This window comes from Lampris incognitus, chromosome 3 (genome assembly GCF_029633865.1).
Source record: "Lampris incognitus isolate fLamInc1 chromosome 3, fLamInc1.hap2, whole genome shotgun sequence".
NCBI lineage: Eukaryota > Metazoa > Chordata > Actinopteri > Lampriformes > Lampridae > Lampris > Lampris incognitus.
Window position 1 is genome coordinate 107869910 of NC_079213.1, and position 21510 is coordinate 107891419.

The window sequence follows — 21510 nt, forward strand, 5'->3', positions numbered from 1 at the left end:
AGTACAACGAAATTTGAAAGTGCAGTTCTTATCGGTGCAAAGATCAGTATAAAAAGAACTAAAAACATAAAAAAACATTCATTTCTACCTTCTACTGGGCACCAACATATTGCACAAAAAGTCAGGAATCAAGACGTTTAGTGTGGTTATGGCTCGGGGACGGAAACTGTTCTTTAGTCTGTTTGTCCGAGCTCCTATTGTCCTGTAACGTCTGCCCGAGGGCAGCAGTTCAAACAGATGGTGTCCTAGGTGGGATGGGTCCTTGAGGATGCCATGGGCTTGTTTGAGGCAGCAGGAACTGTATAGGTCTTCCAGGGAGGGGAGTGGGCATCCGATAATCTTCTGGGCGGTGGTGATGACCCCCTGGAGCGCTTTCCTCTCTGCTACTGTGCAACTAGCAAACCAGACACAGATGCAGTAGGTCAGTATGCTCTCTATGGAGCAGCAGTAGAAGGACACAAGCAGTGAGGTGGTAAGGTGGTTCTTCCTGAGGATCCTCAGGAAGTAGTCTCTGCTGTGCCAGGAGGCGGAGCTGGAGGTGGCAGAGTTGAAGATGCTATAAGATTTTCATTGGGAGTGACGAAGAAGGACAGGATTAGGAACGAGTATATTAGAGGGACAGCTCAGGTTGGACGGTTTGGAGGCAAAGCAAGAGAGGCAAGATTGATATGATCTGGACATGTGTGGAGAAAAGATGCTGGGTATATTGGGAGAGGGATGCTGAATATGGAGCTGCCGGGGAAGAGGAAAAGAGGAAGGCCAAAGAGGAGGTTTATGGATGTGGTGAGGGAGGACATGCAGGTGGCTGGTGTGACAGAGGAAGATGCAGAGGACAGGAAGAGATGGAAACCGATGATCCGCTGTGGCGACCCCTAACGGGAACAGCCAAAAGTAGTAGTAGTAGTAGTAGTTAGTAGTGATGGGTGAACGTGTGTTTCAGACTACATTTCCTCTTGTTACCCCCCACTCCTCGAAGTTCCTCACAGTGCTAAGCCCGTTGTGTTCAGCTCCTTCCGTGGTCGGAGTTTCCCACTGTGCCTCTGTTCTTTGTACCTCTCACTCCATCTCTCCTCTCCAAGGGCCCCAAGTCCAACACAGTAATTGCCCTCGTCTCTCACAACTACACCATGCCAGTGTGTCTGTGCAGATCCTCATGAGCAAAAGAGAGAGGGAGGGGGGGGGGTTAGTGTTGGGAGAATGGGACAGAGAATGAAAGGGGTGTGCTTTGCAAATTTTTTTTTTTACTATCTCCTCTTTTCTTACCTCATCTAACATCCATCCCATTCGTTCCTCTCCTCTCCCCGTCTGTCATCCGGAGAGCTGTAGCACCCTCTCCAAGCCAAAACAAGGCCTCCTTTATGGGAAAAGGGGCTGTAAAGTGGGATCTCGTAAACAGGCTGGGAGTAGTAACATGCACAGACACTCGCTCATAGAGGCACAAAGGCCAGTAATCGGTTGCAGGGATCCACAGCACATCACAGAGCTGGCCGGTCTGACCGAGGAATGTAATGGGCCACTTTTGGGATGCACTTAATCCATGACTGGGTTAACACAAAAGCAAAAAATCAAAAATCAGATGTTTCACCCTGTTGGGCCCAGAACTCTTTTATATGCAACTTTCAATGGAAAGGTCAGATGACGGTCATGGCAGATCTCCTCGTTACTCTTAATAACAGGTTGCATAATAACCTGCTAGCAATGCATCCAATCTCTTCATGCCGGGTAGCACTAATAACTCCTCCCATTTAACAGGCTGTTGGCATTGAAGATGGTTAAGAACATACAAGTACATGCCTACTCCTGCTTGTGTATCCATGACTTTTGGGCTATATCAGGTACAACTTACCTGCACGGGCGGCACAGTGGTTAGCGCGGTTGCCTCACAGCAAGAAGGTCCTGGGTTCGAACCCCAGGGTAGTCCAACCTTGGTGGGTCATCTCGGGTCGTCCTCTGTGTGGAGTTTGCATGTTCTCCCCGTGTCTGCGTGGGTTTCCTCCTCCAGTCCAAAGACATGTAGGTCAGGTGGATCGGCCATACTAAATTGTCCCTAGGTTTGAATGTGTGTGTGGGCCCTGTGATGGTCGGGCGTCCTGTCCAGGGCGTCTCCCCGCCTGCCGCCCAATGACTGTTGGGATAGGCTCCAGCATCTCGCGAGCCTGAGAGCAGGATAAGTGGCTTGGATAGATAGAACTTACCTGCACACAAACCCTCCACCAACTTGCTATACTTAAAAAAAAACCAAATTCTCCACCGTTTTCTATAAGACTTCTTCTCCCTCTCGTAGCCCCCCTTCCCATCCACCCCCGTATGTCTGTGTTATGTTTATCTGTCGTCTTGTTTCACCCCGTCTATTGTAAAGCGACTTTGAGTATTAGAAAAGCGCTATGTAAGTTTAATTTTTTATTATTATTACTTCTACAGTGTTAGCATTCAGGGCTCTCAGACTACATCCAGATCCATCAATTTTCCCCTGACAAAAATGAATAGGTTTTTTTTTTTAAATCCTGTTTGGCAATCATTCTGGTTTTAAAATATATGGAGTAATGTAAGTAGAATTGGCACATTATGAGGTTACTGTGTGTTAAGGGTGAATTTATGACTTCTTTTGCTAACAACTGTGCAGATGCCGGGTTAGATTAAGGCTCACTAACCGTGTTGTACAGGTGCCACAGGTAGACAACAGGGGCAAATACAGCTTAAGCCAACAATTGCTAGAGATTTTATAATGCAACTTCAAAACCAGTATAATCTACCTCAACCAGTATGATAAAGTCAAGTTAATTTTATTTGTATAGCCCAATATCACAAATCTGCCTCAGTGGGCTTAACGGCAACACAACATCCTGTCCTTAGACCCTCTCATCAGATAAGGAACAACTCCCTAAAAAAAAAAAAAGAAACCCTCTAACAGGGAGGAAAACTAGGAAGAAACCTCAGGGAGAGCAACAGGAGGGATCTCTCTCCCAAGACGCACAACGTGCAATAGATGTTGTGTTTACACAATACAACACTGAAAGAGGATAACAGAATTATAACGGACTTATAGAATTTATGAAGAATATGATGCGCAGGAAGCCAAGCAGTGTCCAGACACCACAAGAACAGTCCAGGACCCGAGCCACACGACCAGCATCATCTTAAAAAAAAAAATATTTTGGATTTATAAGATATAGAAAAAGTGATGAGGGGAATGCCAGGCAGCGTCCCAGTGGCGACCACCATCGCCACGGAGACCTGGGAGGAGAACCGACTGCACGTGCGCACAAGGGAGACTCACATCCCACCATTCACACAAAGAAAAAGAGAAAGGAGAAGACATCATTCAGAGAGAGAGAGAGAGACGATGTGAGAGAAGAGAAGTTTGCAATAGTCATAACCAATTAAGTCATCACAGTCATATATACTCTATAATCTTGTCGGCAGAACAGTGGTTAGTAAATGCATTGAGAGAGAAACTGACCCATCATGCAGTCCAGGTTGTGAAGCACTCAACTTAAAGGCAGCTAACTGTAAGCTAAGGCAAAAAGATGAGTGTTAAGTTTGGATTTACAGGACTCAACAGACTGACTGTCTGAGGGCAGCAGGCAGGTTATTCCACAAGAACGGGGCCCGATAGGAAAAGGCCCGGCTGCCACCCGCTGGCTTCTTTTAACTTGGGGTACACACAGGAGCCCTGTATTCTGACAGCAAAGCAATCATCAAAAGGCAAAAAGTCAATATTATTGTTGGACAGTTAAAGGCCCTTCCTGTTTTGTTTTATTTTCCCTTTACTCCCCAATTGTATCCAGCCAATTACCCCACTCTTCCAAGCCGTCCCGGTCGCTGCGCCACCCTCTGCTGATCCAGGGAGGGCTGCAGACTACCACATGCCTCCTCCCATACACGTGGAGTTGCCAGCCGCTTCTTTTCACCTGACAGTGAGGAGTTTCACCAGGGAGACGTAGCACGTGGGAGGATCACACCATCCCCCCCCCCTGAACAGGCGCCCCGATTGACCAGAGGAGGCACATATCCACATCCAGCTTCCCCGGCTTCCCACCCGCAGACACGGCCAATTGTGTCTGTAGGGACGCCCGACCAAGCCGGAGGTAAACGTGGGGATTCGAACCGGCGAGCCCTGTGTTGGTAGGCAATGGAATAGACCTCTATGCTACCCGGACGCCCAAGGCAATTACTGTTTATACCCCGATGCATTTTTACATTGGACTGAAACGGGGTTGGATGCTGAATCCCTTACTTGAGTATGAAGTCTGCATCACACTAGAAGTCAATGACATGAAACTGTGAGGACACAGGTCACATACAAGGTCAGGGACAGTCAATTCTTTTCAACCAGGACACACATGCAAAATATGCATTTTGACCGGGGGTGCCCAAACTTGTGCGTACGACTGTACACGATTAAAATACAGCTGAATAGTGGCACAAGTCATTGCAGGCCTTTGCCGTCACTGAAAGCGCCCCTTGCTGTGAATACTGTAGAGAGGAGAATGTCAAGAGCGGGAGAAAGATGCACAAAACACTGAAATACTCGATAAAACCTTCACAGCAAAACAATCCATTCGGGGCCGACTGAAATCAATGGCCACCTTGTTAGATGATGAATTTATTCAATGTGGTTGTGAGGTCCACTTTCCCCACCCAGAGGAGAGAAAACAGGCTGACCAATAGGCTGGAACAACAAGAAAGCGTGCATGCAGTTTAAGTTTGTGGTGGGCTGTGCTGCCCCCTGTTGGCCACAATGACTCGTTACAACATTTACCATCAAGTTTACTGTGCTACGAGATGTCAAAATCCTGCAGGGCCGCTACATCTTAACTGGATCTACTTGGCTGAAGGGAAAACAGCCAATCAGCAGACTTTGATTAATGCCTTGCTCATATGCAAGCTTCGTTAAAGAGGACCGTCACCGAGCTGTTCCAGTACTGCTAAAATATGGCTGCAACATGCCACAGAGACAACATGAATTTCCAAAAAGTGACGGCTTAGATCTCGTATTTTGCATCTTATACCTCCATCCTATCACTCCCCCAGATCTTCTGTTTCTGCCCGGCCCTCCATTATTCGATAAATTTAAATCAGTATGAGAAGTCACTTATTGAATTATCAAAAAACAAACAAACAAAAAACAGGAGACCGGCATCAATTCAAGTAAAGCGCCGTTTTTATTGCGAAATATCCAAACAGTGCAAGTGCGGTGATCACTCAGTTGGAAGGCAATAAAGCTTGAACTCACATGAATTCACATACATGTACATACGCTGTGTGCTTTACAATACGGTTAACATCTCACATCGTCATCTACCTTAATGGGGGGGGGGGGTCACATTATGAAGCATATGTTAACACACGTCTCCTATCAGGTTCAATCAAGCCTCTGGAGGTATTTCAGAGAGGCAAGGTTTGCCTGCTGGCCAGTTCCCTGGACGAGTATGACCAAGGTAATCCTGTGATTCACCTCGTACTCTCTGTAATTCTTAGAATATTTGATCTGAATAACTGATCACACTTGTACGCCAATTAGTTCAACACAACACTCGGGTTCCTTACGTTACCAGGTAATAATCCTTTATCATAGCAATTTCATGATGACTTGTTCAGTCAACAAAGGAATGCTGCTTCTTCAAAGACCCCAGGTGTCCGTCAGAACTGCCTTACAGTACAGACGTCCAATCTCCAATTCTGCAAAGCGGTTCACGAACAAGTGGCTTCAAATTCAACAGCAGATAAATCAGTAACAAAAGGCAACAACGGAAATAAGGATTGTCTTTAGACTCGTTTGCGTTCGACCACACGACAGCAAAGATATAAAGTTTGTTTTGGTATAAGCTCATCATCACGTGAGGAAAATAGAGATGTTTAAAAAGCATGAACATCCCAAGTTTCCTTCAACCATTTGAATGGTTTTGGGGTCCGAGACGGCTTCAGATCAGTCGTGTTTTGGTTTTTGTGAAATTCTTTATGGGCTGGAGTCAAATTGGGGTGAAAACAGGACACAAGCAATAAAACTGGTCAGGCAGTTAAGTCGAATTCGGCGTCGACGCGGTTATGCGTCATAAAGGATGGAAGACACGTCTCAGGGCTGCCTCTTGGTTACTGAAGTAAAAGGTTTAAGTAACACCTCTAATAAAGTAGGAAGACCTTTTTTTATGCTCTTACTTCGGTATGTACCTATACGAGCTTCATTTTAGTCAAGACTATTGAGCGGAAGGGGCTCGGCCATTTACTTCAGTGTAAGATAAGACCACTTCTTGTAAGATACTCGTTCAATTTAAGCACATTTATATAAAGGCTACTTTTACCAACTTTCAGTAAAATTTCATCCGAGTGCCAGTTGAACAGCTCAATAGTTAATACTGTCACCCTCTGCTGGTCACAGGACATGAGGGCAAAGCAGTCTTAATGTGTTTTCTCTAGCTTTATAAAAGCCATTTACTTATAACTGTCTGTGCTGTAGAGAATTTAAGCATCAGGGTGTGTGCTTTTTTTTTTATTGAAAGAAATGGGCCAACTGCAGCCATTGGTGTACAAATGGCTCCCCCATGTCAGAATATGCACTCTGGTAGATTAGCTCTTCAGCTCCTATTTGTATCTCGCATGCAAAACTTCTCATGACCTTACAATTTGCCCCATGCAAGCATACACGCAAACAGCGCTGCAACGAAGACACACACACACACACACGCAACACCACATAAACACTGAGTGATGCAAGGAAGAAAAGAGAAGTCTAACCTATGACACGTTATCTAATCGCACATCTCTCTGGTACATGTCTACAGAGTTAAATGTGATTTCTTATGGCTCACACTCAAAGCCTGCAAAAACTGAGCCGTACCCACACCTTATTGCTGACCACTCTTTGAATAGGTCTCCACATGCACAACTGGTCTGCATCATCTTCACACACACACACACACACACACACACACACACACACACACACACACACACACACACACACCAATGCACATCTGTACAAAAAGCCTATTTGGGCAGGCTTAGAAGTTGGGCGCTAAGAATTAAAGCTTAAAATGAGTGATTTCCCCAATCCCTCTCTCTGGCAGTGAGAGCTAAAAACAAGGTGTAGCAGCCATCGCAGCTTGTGTGCCGTCAGCTCAGCAGTAAACAAGTTCCCATCGCTATAGAAACAGCATCCTCACACCAAAGCTAACCCAGGCAATGTATTACACACCACATCACCAGCGTTTGTCCTTCCTGGTCGAAAATTTAAACAGCGGTTTATGGAGAGCGTCTCCAAACATGGTCAGGGTGCCAGTTAATATAATATATAACCCGACTCCACGGGTCCAGATGGATAAAATAACTATATTAATGAAGAAATTTCCCAGAGGCACAACACTGAATCTGTCAGTGCACCAAGAGGCGTCGAACAGTTAACAGCACACTGAGAAGGAAAAACCTCGTCTCATGACTTATGAGACCTGATAATCAATTGGTCCAACCAATATTTTCCTTTGTCATGCAAGTCTGAAGGCATATTAACAAATATCGCTCGTTTTTCTTATATATGGATAGGCTCCAGCATCCCGCGACCCGAATTCGGATAAGCGGCTTGGATAATGAATGGATGGATATAAATATATTGTCTGTTGATGATAGTGTTTGTGTATACTTGCATGCATCATGAATGAGTTTCTTGTGTGTGTGTGTGTGTGTGTGTGTTTTATGACTATGATTCATTGTACTTGTGTAACATGGGTGTTTATGGGATGCATCGTTGTCAGGTGCTGTGCTGAACTGTGTCTCCGTCTCTAGCCATGTCTGGAATTATTGACGGACGCATACAAACTGTGCATACCGCATTGCCGTAATTGATTCCTGTGGTATGTTGCCTGGAGAATGCCACTTTCCAAGCCCCTGGAGGGTTTTTAGGCAATTCTTCACATTCCTTTTCAAATTATATATTTTATCTTTTTTACATTTTTATATGTGTAAATAAAGAAACCAAGCCGAAAGCTGGTACTCTAAGTGAGGCTTCCATTTCAGCAGTCATCAAGTCGATCTGTCCTCAAAGTACTACTCAGGTGACTGACAAGCTGGGGCGCAGAGAGAGAATGGAAGAGCAACAGAGTCTCGGGGGACTCGAATGCCAAGCAAAGAAGAAAGCATACAGCTCAGATGGTGCAAATAAACTTGATGCATAGCGTTCAAACCCACGTTCATTTGTTCTAAATGAGAGCATCTGTTAACGCTGCATCATGGTGCTGGGGTTTGCATTGCATATGTGTTGTGATTTAAGTGTTGAATTCATCCTACATTAACATTATGGATGAACGCTTAAACTAAATTGGATGTCATCTAAATGAGTGATATTCATAATAAATCTATAATTATCCAACAGAAAGTAAGTTTGCCAACAGTAATGTCATAAACATGATAGTCAACAGTGATATACCCTAAACATGTAAATGTTTACATAAATTGCATTCCCTTCATAATCATACTATTGGAGTGAAAACAGCTACATATATGTCATGGCGGTGTGGTCTGGGTCGTCAGTGCTCCCCTGTCCCCCATTACATGATTGGCTTCCCATGTCTGTTCCTGCCCCTGCTCTGCTCACACGTTCCCCTTTCCCCGATTGGCATTTCTGTTCCTGCCCTGCTCACCTGCACCCAAGCTCCCCGATTGGCTCCCCAACATTATGTATTCCCGCTGGTTGCCCTGGCTCATTGTCGGTTCGTAAACGTCATATATGTTGACTCTTGGTTGCCGGATGCTTCATGCCTTGTCCCGAGTCGTCCTTGCTGTCTGTAAGTCTGTTTGCTTGATTAAAGCCTTGTTCTAGCCCAGCCCGTCTCCGCTGTCTGCATTTGGGTTCCCTCTTCCTGCTCCCAGTGTGACAAAATATTGTCAAAATACACATTTGGTAAATCTCTAAAAATTTAAAGAAGTGTTACACAACTCTGGCTGGCCCAAGACTGCAGTTAACAGACATTCATCCATCTTCAAACTGCAGGTGAATCTTGTGTACTGCTCTGCATCGTATTTGTATAAAGATGGCGGAAACAAACGTATGCCAATTAAATTATTAGAATTTAAATTGTAATTAAAAGGTAATTCTGGTATTTTTTAAACCTTCCCTATTTTTCCATCATTTGCGGTATTAATGACTAATAGGGACAAAAATATTTGAAATTGGTCCAGTGTTGAACGACAACACTTCAGCCGGTGTTCTGTCGATATAGTCTACCTATCGAGATATGCTACTTAGCAGTTCTGCGCATGCGCAGACCCACAATCTTAAGACTCCGTTTCCACACCCATAAAATCTATGCGATCGTGGTGAGCAATATCTTACATTTTTTTTCATTTGTGTCTTTTGACCTCTAAGCATGTAAATATTTGCATGTACACACTGGCTTTGCTGCTGAATGTGGAAATTAGATGGCTTGCAGTGTTTTGTCTCTAAACAAATGTAGCTAGCAACTATATTTGCTAGCTCGTTATAACATACACACATTAATACAAGGTAGCAAATACAGTTCCTAGTGTAGGCCGATTCATATTGCAATATTAAAGCGCAAAGAAATACTATTTCGACTGCTCTCCTTTATTAAAGAATTCTATGACATGCTATCGTAGGGCAAGTACCTATTAAGCCCATGTAAGGGTATATTTGTAGAAATTGGAATTTTTCTCATTGGGAATGGACAGATTCTGAGGAGACATGATCAGATCAGGAGGTGGGCGCTCGGTGAGATTTCTGAAACAGATCTCAGTACACCCAAGGATGCGAGTTTCCCATCCCCTGTGGAGCCAGAACAAGTGCCGTCCCCTGAGGTCAGTGCCTCTGACCCTCCAACAACATTTGGGGATGACAGAGTGGCCTACCTAAGCTGGAGAGTGAGTCTCCACCTGTATTACAGGAAACACCACCCCTGAGGCGCTCTACCAGAGAGAGACACCAACCTTGAGTACTATAGGCCCTAACCTTTGGGGTCAAGATGAATACTAAAAAAAATAAAATAAATAATAATAATAAAAATAATACAGTAGGACTGTGTGTTTGGACTGTGTGTTTGTGTGCCTCACAGCAAGGGCGGCAAGGTGGCGCAGTGGTTAGCACGGCCGCCTCACAGCAAGTAGGTCCTGGGTTCCAACACCAAGGTTGTCCATGTAGGTCTGGTGAATTGGCCATACTAAATTGCCCGTAGGTGTGAATGTGTGTGTCGGCACTGTGATGGACTGGCGGGCTGTCCATCACGTTTCCCCGCCTGCTACCCAATGACTGCTGGGATAGGCTTCAGTATCCCGCGACCCTAATTACTATAAGCGGCTTGGACATTGGATGGATGGAATTTTTCTCAGGTGGGCTTAAAAATGGTAGTGTGAAAAGAACCACATTACACGAAACTTGAAATGAGAATAATTAAAGTTAAGCCTACTTCGGTGTGGTTCAATGAAATTTCCTTTTTGATCCATTTTTATTGCAATTATGACTAAACATGATTGATCACAGCATTTTCCTTGTATTGTTTTACCTTACCAACAACGTGTACACCTGTGTTATGTGAATTTGATGTTACTGACCACTTTTAAGATGGCTGCAAAAATCAGTCAATGTGCAACTTTCATCTGTTATTTTCAGTAAGAAAGATATCAAAAAGAAAAAAATATATAGTACATATCCAAAACGTTATGAGATATGAATCGTGTTATAACAATACTAAATACTTGTGTTATCCCTTGTCTGTATAGCTATGGAGAAAAGGTGGCAAGAAATCTTTGACTTCCTCTCTCTAGGAACATATCTATCCAATCCATTATCCAAACTGCTTATCTTGCTCTCAGGGTCACAGGAACGCTGGTGCCTATCCCAGCAGTCATTGGGCGGCAGATGGGGACACACCCTGGACAGGCCGCCAGTCCACCACAGGGTCCGCCCGCCCACACACACACTTTAGTACGGCCGATTCACCTGACCTACAAGTCTTTGGACTGTGGGAGGAAAAACCCACACAGACATGGGGAGAACATTCAAACTCCACACAGAGGACGACCCCCAAGGTTGGACTACCCTGGGGCTCGAACCCAGGACCTTCTTGCTGTGAGGCGACGGCTCTAACTACTGTGCCACCCCCATCTGGGTATAATAAGTCCCAGAAATTAAACGTTAAGCGGTATGCTTCCAAATTCATACTAAAAGGTTGAGTATTTAAAATAGATTCAAATGTCCTGGAAAGATGGCTCTTTAATGATTATAGTTCCCCAATGAATGTTCACTGCAGAAGGAGAGGTCTTTGGAAGAAGAAGAAAGTGCTTAAAGGAATTTCACTCCTTTCCAATTGGGGGGCATACGGACATTCTGAACACACCCACTGCAATATGCTCCAGATTTTACTGGATTGGCAAGTCCATTGATATTGACAACTGGGTATGTGTTTGAGTTATTTTGTGTTTATTAACAGCTAGTCTCTTAAAGGTCTTGGAATGTGATAAATGTCAGACAGTTGGAAAGCCTTTGACTACTGCACAGCCATTAAAGTGTATAAAAAGGTAAATATATGGGATCTTGATATTATACAACAGTTTTAAAAAAAAGGTACTGAAAATGTAAAAATAAATATTTGTTTTACCTTGACAGGCATCTGCTGTCTGGGAGCTCACTGGCATTGATCTGACAGGACCTCTCCCAAAACTGTGGATGGCTTCCAGCATATTCTGACAGCCACAGATTAATTTTCAGAATGGGTTGAGGCTTCCCCATTAAAGACGAAATTGGCAGCCGAAATGCGATGCCATATCTGCTCTATTATTCATAGACATGGTTGTCCCAAAAGAACCCTCTCTGACCCGGGAAGAGAATTTGTGAATGAAGTATGTGCATTTTTAAAATACTATTGTAGTAAATACAATTCAGGAATTATTCCTTTCTGCTTTTTTCTTTTCTTTTTTTTTTTTTTTTACTGTAACTATGTCAGCTCAACAACAGCCTTTCTAATATCTTGGGCATTTGAAGAAGTGTCACAGCTGCCCAACATCCCCAAACCAATGGCCTGGATGAGAAAACAAAGCAGCAAGTCCCCCCCCCCCCCAAGCTTTTACTAGAGCTTTGTGACAAGCTCGTCTCATTGAAATACTTTTAACATTCCACTCTGATTTCAGGGAAAGGAACTGTGTTGTTTTTAACCATGGACAATTGATATTATTCACATATTCAATCTACTACTATTTATATTCACTACTGTGATTAATACCAATATGTTATGCATATTGATATCACTATTATGCAACCCAGCCACTGAGGATGCACAACCAGTGCATTCTTAGTGCCGGTCCCAAGCCCGGATAAATGGGGAGGGGTTGCATCAGGAAGGGCATCTGGCATTAAACCTTTGCCAAATTAAACATGCGGCTCAATAAATCAAGATTTCCATTCCGGGGATTGATTGGTCTTGCACGGCACCCTTACTTGTGATGTCACTCACTTAATGCAGAACTGAACGTTATGTTTATACAGAGGCAGTCGCACTTAGTTGGCTCTGGGACTGAAGTTTATTTGTATGTTTGGTTGTGTTAATAAAAACACCATTACCCAAAACAAGCCTCTCACTCGTCATGACATGGTGTCAGAAGTGGGATGTGAGAATGTCATCAACGTAGCTGTTTTTGAGTACCTGACGCCCTTCTTTGAGGTGGGTGAAAGGGGGGAGGTTAGCAGTTTCACACATTGCTAACTGCACGATGCACCTGCTGGTTTGTCTTGTGATTGCATATTCCCCTAGCTCTTCATCCTCGGAGTCACGCCAGACGAATCTATGCAGGTGCACTTCTCGGTCTTCCAACCAAACCGAATTGTACATCTTTTTTATATCACCCAGAGCAGCACGTATTCCAGTACTGAATCTTAGAAGGACAGCACGAATCTGGTTGAGGACATCTGGACCTTCCATTAGCAGGTCGTTTAAGTTCACGCACATTAACAGACGCTGAGAAAAGATACGCTCAAATCAATAGGAGTGCCTAGCAGGGGTGAGGGTGTGTGAGCGTTTTTCTCACTACTCGCAAGATATGGACAGTTTCTGTTTACCAACAGATCACAAGCCCTTGGTTCCATTGATCAACACATATGACCTTGATAAAGCACCCCTCAGGTGTCAGCATTTGCTGATGCGCCTCATGCGCTTCAACGTGAAGGTCGTGCATGTGCCAGGTAAGCAACTGATAGTGGCTGACACACTCGGTAGAAACCCACTGAGAGAAGGGACGATGTCTGACACAGAGGACGTTAAGGCATTTGTAGAGGCTGTGGCGACAGGCAGACCAATGTCAGCACTCAGACTGGATGACATCAGAGAGGGTCGCTGACAGAGATTCGAGGCCTGCAGGCATCTCTTCTACTCACTGACCAATTGCCTCAACCTTCCACCCTGCCCCATCAATATGTTGCCCAAGCACTGTCTGCTCCAAACCTGCCAGTCACTGCTACAACGCCAAGCACAGCGACAGCATCCAGCCTCAGACTTGAACTGCCAACACCAGCAACCCAGCATGTGTCAGGATGCACCGTTAGAGGTACCCTCTCTCCAGTTTCAAGACTTGAGCAGCAGACCTGACCAGCCAAGGCCAGAGTCGAGGCACTATACTGAGGCAAAAATTCCACAATATCAGATGGGTGAGGTCATTGAGAGCTACTTGTTACATTTTGAGCGCATTGCCAAAACGTGGAAATGGCCAGCGTGAGCGGGCATGCCGACTCATTCCACTGCAGTCTGGGAAGGCATTGGAGGCGAGGCTTACACCACAATGGATAAGGAGAGAGCCCACTGCTGTACAGACCCAAAACCAGCGCTTGCTGATGAAGTTCGACAAGTCCCCAGAGATGTACAAGCAACAGTTCTGATCAACTACTGTACTACCTGGCGAGAACCCCACCGAGACCTATCACCGCCTCAAGGGCCTCTACCAGTGCTGGAGATGGCCAGAGCAAAACACCACGGAGGAGGTTGGTAAGGCCATCATCTTGGAGTAGCTGCTCTTGGTACTTCCCTTTGCGGTGAGGACCTGGGTGAAGAAGTATGAGTCAATGGAGGGACTCGCGGCTGCCAAGCTGGCTCTACCGTACCTCAGTGCTTGGATGAGAACCAGCTGCACGCTCCACCAGTGCAGTACACTGATCAACACTCCAGCCACCTCAGCCCAGGCCTGCAAATAGAGAGTGACCAGCCAGGAGCTTCTAGGTAACACCAGCACTGCCACAAACTAACAAGCATCCGATAAGGGCCTTGTACAGATTGGGGGGGGGGGTGGAATTTTTTTCTTTTTTTTTTTGGAAAGTTACGAGTTATTGAGGAACTCCGTTTTGTAATATTTTGCAATCCTGTATATAGTGTATCTTGTTTTTTTTTAAAAAAAATCTTTTTGCACTTTTTTATAAATATTCTCACTGTCTGCACCTTGGGGGGCCAGCATAATAAATCACACCATATTGCCTCGTTATATTTCTGATATTCTCATTCCCCTTCCCGACCATTCCGATCCTTAAACCTCAGATCTTTTCTCCATCCCCCACTCCAAAACAAAAGGTGACCACGCCTTTGCAGTTTTAGACCCAAGCCTATGGAATAATCTTTCCCAATCCATTAGATTTGCTGAATCTTTGGACTGTTTAAGCACCTTCTAAAATCCGATCTTTTCAAGCAAGCCTTTTTATAGCTCGCCATCCCTGCTTTCTGTTTTGGTTCGTTTTTAGCTTGGTCTGTTACTCCCTATGCCATATTTCATATTCACTCAATTTATGCATTTACTCACATTTTCTGTATTTTTTTCAAATCTATGGGCAAACACTTAGAAGTTGCATAATATTAATAAGTGAATACAGAATAAAGACAATAAAACCTTAATTCTCTAAACTGTGGCTAAAAACTAAGTGGCAGTAGAGTATATTTCAATTCTATAAGACACTATTCAAATCATTGTTGATAATGCACCAAGTGATAACTTTTAAAGAAAATCAATACAATGGTCATTAGGTGTTATCAATAATTCAGACACTTTCATCCATCCATCCATTATTCAAACTGCTTATCCTGCTCTCAGGGTTGCGGGGATGCTGGAGCCCACCTCAGCAGTCATTGGGCGGCAGGCAGGGAGACACCCTGGACAGACTGCCAAGCCATCACAGAGCCATATTTTTGTCTCGCTCCTCATTTAATGTCAGAGTGGAATTAAATAATTGCTATACCAATTTGGGGGCTCGTCCGGGAAGGGTAAGGGTGGGGGGGGCGGAATTAATCACTGTCCTCAGCTTTCACAGAAGGACCTGGATCTCTTCACCCGTATCAGCCGCTCAGAGACCCACAGACCAGCAGCAACCTGCCACAGACCGATGATGGCCTGCCCGTCCATATCAAGGTTTTAAATTACAGGTAAAATGAAAAATGTATTTAAATTTAAAGGATTTGATGATTTAAGATTTTTGTATGTTTTTGTGTTAATAAATTCCATGGATTTGGTCATTTAAAAGCTGTTTCTCCTCTGGTTGATTTGGGTCAGTGGAGTGTTGTTTGCCCCATAGGGCTGCCTAAGGGTGGGCCGTAACAGTGATGAGTGTGTGCAAGTTTTTGTGTTTTGGGGGGCAGTAGAGTGATGGGGAGGATGTAAGTGCAAAGTTGGATGGGACAAAGTCAGAGAGCAGAGATAATGCTTTGCTAAAAAAAAAAAAAAAGTCATCAAATAGATTGAGCCTGGGGCCAAATTCTCAGAGCATACACACTTTAGCCTGACACCTGTGAAAGTAAACTAACATGAAACACTAAGTTGTCGCTCACCTCCCCTTTCTCAGATTGGCTGTCCGGTTTCTGCCGTCCTGCGCCCAATCTCCCTCCCCTTTCTCCGACTGGTTGTACAGGTCCTGCGCACCTGCACCCAATCTCCCCGATTGGCCCCCACTGGGTATATATGCCCCTTGGTTGCTCTGGCTCATTGTCGGTTCGTCTCACACTCTCACTGAGACACACATAGACTCTTGGTCACCAGAGTGCCTCGTCTGTTGTGAGCTTTCCCCGCTGTCTATTCCTGCCGTTTGTAAGTTTTGCCACATCCTGTCGTAAGCATTTCCCGCTATCTGTCCCTGCCGTCTGTTAATTTTGCGTAATAAAAAGAGTGGTCTGAACTGGTTTGCCTCCACCGTCTGCACTTGGGTCCTCTCCCTCCTCATGACAGTTATGAGAGACAACACATGGGGAAATCATCACACGCTGATAACTAAGTTATCTAGCAGTGTTGATAATAATTAGGTATTAAACCCGTTCCTCACATGGAGTTTCCAGTGGAAGAAATGTGGATGTGGCCTGTAGACGTTGGGGCTCACTGGATTTTAGTGGTTCGGTTACTTTTCTTTGGTTATTTTTCAGTGCAATTTTATGTACATCAATGACATTTTTGCATGTATACAGACGTTTCAACTGACCTAACGGAGCGGAGTTCAGTCACTTTGGATAAAAGGATCTGCTAAACAAATATGTCGTTATGTGATGCGAGAATAACATGAATGCACTAAACCCTTTTAGATCATCAACAGTCAGACAAGTTAATTGTGCTGACTGATCCAGAGGCAAACGAAGGTGCCTGTGAGTGTAAACTACTACGAAACAGGAGGTGCTTGTGATAAAGTTTCAACTTTAAAAACATTCATATTGGTTAGATTTTAAGATGACTTTAGCAATGTTATAGAGCAAAGTTTGAAGCTTTTTTTTTTTTTAAGCGAAGAGAATTTGCCTGATGCTTTGTCACTGTGTTACTTTCATTCTTTCTTTAAACCATAATTAGGAATTTCTTGAGGACGACAGACTGGAGACCAGGAGCAAAATATACGGTACAAACAAAGCAGCAGTGAGAAGCAAGATTAAAGCAGTTGTGGGATTTTAGTGTCGATGGTTAACTTTCTTTCTTTTTACTAATACTACAGGCATTTATAAGTAACTGAAGTTCCTGTTGACAGCTAAAATGCCATTTTGCCCACAATTCTCCTGAGGGGCGACATCAGTACTGTCCAGACATCTCCACAAGCTGTTTAGAAGGCACAATTTGACCTAGCTTGTGCACTGCTTCAGCATAAAGGTCTGTGGCATCAAACACTGCATGAACGCAGTGCTGTCAAAATCCATGCAAAGTCCATTGCCTCAGACACAAAGGTGATCAGTCTGTGTGGGTCAGGTGCTATAAAGCCACCACAACAAGGAGTCCTTATCACTGGCGAGTAAGTTCAAACAAGTTTACTTTTTTTTTTTAACATAGTTAAACACTTATTTTCTATTTATTTAGCTCATGAGTAAAATGTTAAAGTATAATATAAAATATGTGCTTTGTATTATTGACTCACAAATGTGTGTGCATATTACCATATAATTTCTCATTGTAGAGTTTTATTGTACCATATTTAAGCTCTTTGATTTTTTTTGGTAGGTGGACACATTTTAATGTGCCCAATTTGATCATGAAAATTTTTGGACATACTCTGGATATTTGTGCAAAAAAATGCAACCAAAAAAAAAAAAAAATTTTGTAACAGCCTGCAATTTGCCGGTTCAAACGTTGTTGCGCCCAACAGAAGGAAGCAGCCCAATTGATTAGACTCATGAGGGAATGGAATGTGGTTGTTGTGGTGGTAAGAATAAACATAATGTTGAATTGAAGACATGCGTGTGAAATAAATCCAGCTCGTCCTTACAGTAGGCAAAGAACTGCCAGCCAAAGATGCTGGTTCATCCGCTGCCTGTTCTCTCTACTTGTCCTCTCTTCAATTTCTACGAGCTCTTCATCTGTATACTCTGGCTCAAATAAATACCGGCAGTCATCGAGTTCAAATGCCTCATCCACATTGTTGAAATCAGCCAAATATTTAGCCATGGCTTTGGAAATAAATTATTGCTAGCAGTTCCTCTATGTCTCAGACTATGCTACCTCGCCTGAATGGTCAGTTCTGATAAGATTCGGCGTGACTTCCTCTTTTTTAAACAAACCACGCGCCCAGTAAAAGGTTGATGCTAGATGCAGTGGGGTGTAGGCACAGAAGTAGCCGTGATTGGCTGTTGTGTCTGCCAAAAGACCGACCCAACAGCCAATCACGGCTACTTCCGTGCCTACACCCCGTTGGATCTAGCACCAACCCCAGTAAAAGGGCAATAAAAGGGATATTACACCAGAGACTGGAAGAAATTAAGCATAAAGAAAAAGGTCTCTCTTACTATAATGTTGTCAGACAACAATCTGGGCTGTCACTGACAAAAATAAGCGTTTGTAGAGGATGTATTTTTGACAGGCGCGAGTGTCCCCAAGGATTACATTGCAGCCCGTTTCACAGCTGCTATCAAACAATCGCTCATTACTGGACCTATTCCAAAATGTTTGTCACCATTAGTCATTTAGACCCCAAATAATGGGAAAATAGGGTCCAGGGTTAAAAATACTGGAATTACCCTTTAAGTTTGTTCGCACCGTGACATATGACCTCGGGCATGTCAGCTTCACGCATCAGGCCTAACCCTGTCCATCCAACATGGAGTCAACAGTTGTTCAGGTTGTCTTGACTTTGTTTCTATTGCCTCATTTTCATCTGCAGTCGCTGCCGTCTGCTCAAGCAGAATCATGGCATGGGGCACAGTCCTGAAAAGGCAGCAGACCTCATGCATACTAACTGAAACATAACCAGACAAAGGACTCTCTCCATCCAGGCAGGGTACTGTGAGTTGGGGAGGTGGATCAGCTTGTACCTTCATTTAAAACAAAAAACACTTCATCTCAACACAAAGCAGTGCTCAGGTGATGAGCGAAGGCTCAAGTGGTGGTTTTAGGATCAGCCATTCGGCTGTAAATGATCAGTGAGGCTCTTTGGGGCGAGAGGGGGAGGGTTCTCCAGAGACTGCAGCAGGGTAACGTTTGGTGTTTAACATTCCTTGTCAACACAGCCACAGAGTATGAAATGATAACTAGAGGAAAATCATTGTCGCCTCTGGCACGCCTCAGGCTCACGGCAGCAGAACATCACTCTGGGAGACATCACATTTTCTCTCTGTTCAACCTCTCCTTTGCTCGTTCTCAGTTTGTGTCTCAATCAACACTGCACATTTTCATCATCAGGACTGCAGTCTCGCACCACCACTCAGTTAAATATGACATCACATCAGTCTTGGATGGCAACTTCTGTAAGTAGGCGTTAAATTAAACTAGGCCATACCTAGTCCATTTTAACCTTCGCTGGAGTGTTGAGTCCACAATTACCAAAAGTAAAAATTAAAATACTAAGACCCAACTGTCTGTCAGCAGGGATACAAAAATCACTGATGCTAATGCTCATTATGGTGCAAGCAAAAACATCTGAACCAAATCTATCCTTTAGATCAAAAGAAATTAAATATATAATAGGAAAAAGTAAACAAAACTGAAAACTCCCTGGTAACTTTAGCCAAATCTAATGTTAGGCTTGTTACTACTCCACCATCATGAGCTCACACCCCAAACAGGACCTGATTTACTACAAATAACTTGAAATCACATATCCAAATTCAGCCTGAGTAAATATTAGTCTAAAACAGACAATGTGCCACTGTGGGATCGTCATACCCCTAAGCTTTGCCATAATAAGTGACAGGGTGCATCTTGGACTTTTGAGTATCTGTACTAGTTTCAGCCATCTCCATTAACATACATTCAAAATGTTAAAGCTAGTGATGCTGTATTAGACAAGACTGATCAGCACCAGTCACAGACTAGGACGTAATAAATATTACCAAGAGCTAGATTAGTTAGGGTGGTAGGGGGTGTGGTTTAGTGTGGTAAGGGGTGTGATTTAGCACTGGCTGCAAGCAGAGAGGGAGTGTTGCTCGCGGGAGAACTCTTGCTAAACCACACCCCCTACCACAGTTAGCCGTAAGTTAATTTATTAGATCTCTCATTAATCAGTTCCACTTGTGGAGGCATCAGTAAAGCTTACATATAACACTCTCAGTGAAAACTTCCCGTGCCCTTTTCGGAATAAACCACAATCTTTAGAAAACCAAAACTGTAAACGGCCAATGCCCCATTGATAACATCAATATACATCAAAATAGAGGTGCTAGTGTTAACAAGTTCATATTTAGTCAGTGGATCATCTCAACCACGATCAGTGCAACCATCAAGTATGTGGTAGATGCTAACTAAAAATCTAAATATACAATTAACAACCAATTATGTTGCAGTGTTTTGCCAATGGCAGTAAGCTTTAAAATAGTGGCATCTTTAAATAGTCATGCCACAAAAAAAAGAAGGTGAAATTACTGAACAGAAGACGGCCATCTTTTATTAGTATCAATTAAGAAACAATCACCTATTGACAGCGATTAACTTGTGATGAAAAGCCTAGAATTCTGAACAGTTCTACTCCGAGACATTATCAAATTATTAATAATGCCTGAAGTTCAAAATTCGCTATCATATACAAATTGAATCTTCAATGTTAAGTGTTGTTGTTCTGTCAACCAAGGCTACAAAACATCACTTACTGTCCTTTGAAAGGTACAATGATAGGTTTTAATTTTGTGCTTATCGTTTGGTAAAAGTAGGCACTATGACTTAAAATTATTTATGGGTTCTCATGTTGGTCAAGAGAAAAACAAAACCTGCCCCGTTTGTCAAAACAGGTTTCAGTTGACTCACCAAGCCCCTCAGATAGAAGACTACCTTAAGGGGTTTTCACTTTTGCGATTTCCTGTTACGTTCAATAGAGTTACACACAGCTTAACTCCTAAGAAATACTGCTGAAACATCCCGGCACATCCAGCACCCGCTTCCCATGCCGATAAACAACAAACCCACACACACCACTACACAAACACACAATAAGACAGCCACAGTAGGGTTATTCAAGGCAACACTTAGAAAAACGTCAGCCAAATAAATAGCACAACTTCCAAGCGCACTGACTTGTCATGCATTAACAAGCATCCTTTTCAAGACGGGACAAAACCCAACATTTACTTGTAAAGCACAAGTCTGAGCTGAGCCAACGGCTGCTCTCAAACACGAGTCTCAACGCTCCTCACGACACAATACGACCCACAGAAATCAAGGCCCCGTATTCGTTATGTGCCTCAGAGAAAGCTGACTTTGCAGCCAGTTTATCCCTGAAGGATATAAAGAAAGACAAGGTTCAAGAGGATGAGGCCAAATATCCTTGAATGCCAACGCTACATAAAACTAGGATGCAGCTCGCTCAGGAATTCCAGTCCAAGACAAAAAAATAAAAAACCAAGCTGAAACACCTTTAAGGACAACCTCAGCATTTTCCAACTTGAACAGGCACTTAAAAGCCTCTGTGGGGGATCATTTGTTCTTCGGTTTCACACAAAAAGGACATTTTCACGATTCCTCCTCAAAACATGCTGACACTTTGCTACACAACTGAAAATAACTGCAGGTTTTTCTTAGCAACAAGGTCTATCGCCATTAAGTTCAATCAGGAATAAATAGAACTGTAGTTTGATTACACTGCAAACAAAACAC